Here is a 3,835-nt window from a genome sequence, read left to right as displayed (position 1 = left end):
ACAAATAATAAAATAGAACATTAAAATCGAGATGTGTCTCGCTGTATTGTGCGAATACTCTTCTGGTGGTTATTTAATGTGTGTTTAATTGTTGACTTGATTTATATGGATAAATAATGTAATTTATTATATAACATCTTTCAGCCCCTTGTATAACACTTTCTAGGTCTACACATATTCTACATGATGATTGGAGATCTTGAAAATGATTGGATGACATTAGTGATGGAATACTATGTAACACTATTGACGGGTTATTATAATCACAATAGATTTATTTTATAAGGATTATATATATATATATATATATATATATGTGTGTGTGTGTATATATATAGGGTAAAATTCAGGAGAAAATTGAAAAAAAAAACTGAGGAATACTCTGGTAAATGACCATCTGAACGGTATTCGTATGTGTATACAAGTACTTTGTAAGTAATTTATCTAATATGCACATGTGCATAACATGTGTGCACGTACATAAAAACCAAAAACAACTTCAATTACTTGTATCTAGTAACCGTTCATATAGACAGTATTCACATGTGTATACAAGTAATTTGTAGACAATTTGTTCATTATGGACATGTGCATAACATGCACACGTGCATATAAACCAAAAAAACGACTTCAATTATTTGTATGCACATGTGCATACAGTCCAAATGAACAGTTATCAAAGTGTTTTTCATTTTTCATTTACTTTATATTTATTATTTTTTTCATTTTACTCATTTATCATATTAATATAAATAATCGTATGTGAACTAAAATACATTAAAAAATACGTTTATTTTTTGACAAACTATACCATTATAATAGGCTCGTCATACCTTTAAAAATGAGCTCAATATTAAACATTTTTGGACTTAATCATATCATTAAATAGCATAAATATATACTAAATTGTTTTTTAAAACTTATAGTTATACCTTATAGTTATTTATTTAATTTGTTTTATATTCTTTACTTTTTTATTTTACATCTTTATCATATTAAAGAAGGTAATCATATATTAATTAAAATACATTAAAGATATGTTTCTTTTATTTTTACAAATTATATTATTATGATCACCTCGTCAATATCTTCAAAATGAGTTTAATCTTGAACGTCTTTTTATTTAATAATATTATAGAATATCATAATTTTGGTTATTTTTTTGGTTTTGAAAGAATATTTAACTTTAGGTTCTTTCCTTAGATTTGAAATAACATTTAACTCCATTGCTTTTATGAATATAATTATATTTTAATTATAAAAAAATGAAGTTTATAATGAACATAAATTTAATACCCTTGATTTACAAAACTTTTTGACATCCCAACGTATTACGTGGGTATCCAATCTAATATATATATATATATATATATATATATATATATATATATATATATTCAGCATAATTTAGACATTGTATTTTGATGCTTAAGACACCATTTACCTGGTCTTTGTCATTAATGGAGAAGTGTAAAGAGCACACATGATGGAGGTATTAACGAGATTTTTAAGCTATTGTTCCTTAAATATTTATTGGATAAGTGTTTAATGATTGTCATTTTTTTTTTGATTGAGCATGGTAAGGACTAACAGTTTTGTTCGGTAAAAGATATAACAAAGACCAAGAAGCTTACTCTGCAAATGAGAGAAAAAACTCTTACCTGTTAAGTGCTTATCGGGTAAAAAATATTTATCAATATTGCATTTGATATCCAGAAATTTATCCAATAAAGTAAGTGAGGGTGATAACGTTTATCCAGTAAACAATCCATTTTTTCTTAACGGTCTTATTTATAAAATATCTACTCACTTTCTTTAAGTTGAAGCTTTATTTTATTTTTATATCTCGACCACCACTAGTATCGTCGACCACCTCCATCATAACCACCATCGCTGCCTACCATTACACCTACCTCTACCACATAAGCCACAACTACCTCCTCCACCACTGTCGACCGCCAACACCCCCACTATCCACCATCTTCACGTCCTCCACAGCCCTATCGTCCACCAATTATTAATTCTAATACATCCACAACCATTGTTTTTGCAACAATCTTCACCGTGCCTTCACCAATTGATAAATATCTTCCGAACCGAATAAAACATATTTTCTTTTTTGTATAAATCTAGCTTTTTTAAGCTACCTTCAATTATATTTATGTATATGAAAATTGTATAAAAAATATTTACGTATTAAATTATTTACTTTATTTTTGTGTTAACTATAACTATTATATGATATAAAAATCATAGAATAACTTTCGGGGGCAACTTGTATAGTTTTGTCATGTCCAGTCTTAGTCATACCAAACACCAAACAGATATTGGTTTTGTCCAATCATGTTCTGTCCAGTCCAGTCTAGTCTTACTCTCTTGTCATGTCTACTTCTGTCCAATCATCTTTACGTATGAACACTATCTTATAGAAATTAAAAATGTTACTCTTAATTTAAAATGGTGTAGTTTTCATGCATTATCACTAGGTTTTGAGTAGCCGGTTTTGATTTTTAAGTTGATTTACCAATAACACAATTATCCCCTAACTCATGAAATTGGCCCAATATAGATCAATATAATCACTAATTTTCATGCTTAAATGTAGTACACATAAAAGCATCTCCAACAGTTATGCTAGATTTTTTATCTTTTTCTAAATTTGAATATTTCTTCATTCTCTGACTTTTCCCCCTCTATTTTAGAGAAAAGTTTAACACAGTTATTTTTAAATACCTAAATTTTATAAAATAATATAGTTGTTAGAATCACTTTATTTAGAAATTGTGAGAAAAACACTTAAAAATCGACAGAAATCATTACCTTGCTTGTTGTATTGATTTGAGTTGGGTCAAAGAAAAGGAAAAATGGAACGATATTGGGTTTGGGTCCAGTGGGCCGATTATGTTTTTCCTTTTTCATTACATATGATACATGTATTTTAATTGTTAATATTTTTTAGTATTTAGTAAAATCTAGATAATAAAATAAACTGATATAAAAAAATTATATAGAATTTATGTAAAATATAAGAAAAAAAATTTAAAAAACAATATCCCAGAAGGTTAGGGGTTCATATTTCATCAAATATGATAAGGGTGTATAAGTTTATTTGTTATATTTACTATATGTAAATATTAATCCGTCCGTCTCAAAGTAAATGTTAAAAGCACATGATTTTATGAGTATGTAATTATTACACTTTTTAATCAATTGACGGTCAATTTTACTTTTAACAATAGAGAGGTAAATTTATTTTATAATAAAGGATATAATGAGAAAATAAACATCTACTTTTTAAATGTAAACATTTATTTTGAGATAAATAGATTATTTTTATACTATATTAAGATTTTTTTGAAGAGTTACACTGTATTATGGTAAATGTACAAATATTGTCTTTTCTTTGTAAAAGATTGTAATATTTTTTAAGCAAAAGTCTGAAGTCTAATCCAAATTTATGGTAAATGTACAAATATTGTCTTTTCTATGCATATTATACGTGTTAATGAAATAGGTGCTTTGTGATTGAAGTTTCATGGTTATCCTTGTTGCTTTGTCATTGAATGTACATCTAGGTTCATGATGATCCATGTTGCTTTGTCATTGAATGTACATCTAGGTTCATGATGATCCATGTTGCTTTGTGATTGAAGTTGATATGTTTAGTTGGTAGGATGAAAATGAAACGGGTGCGTAATGTATTGTGTTCTTTTATGAAATAAATATATGATGAAACGGGTGCATATTATATTTTGTTGTTTATGGAATTAATGTTAATGTGAAAAGATTTCATTACAAAATGGTTCATTGATGTTATATTAATGTTAACTTTTGT

Source organism: Cynara cardunculus (assembly GCF_001531365.2).
Source record: "Cynara cardunculus var. scolymus isolate 2C chromosome LG 12, CcrdV1, whole genome shotgun sequence".
NCBI classification, from domain to species: Eukaryota; Viridiplantae; Streptophyta; class Magnoliopsida; order Asterales; family Asteraceae; genus Cynara; species Cynara cardunculus.
The sequence above is the reverse complement of the archived record's forward strand: the minus strand, read 5'-3'. Positions refer to the sequence as shown.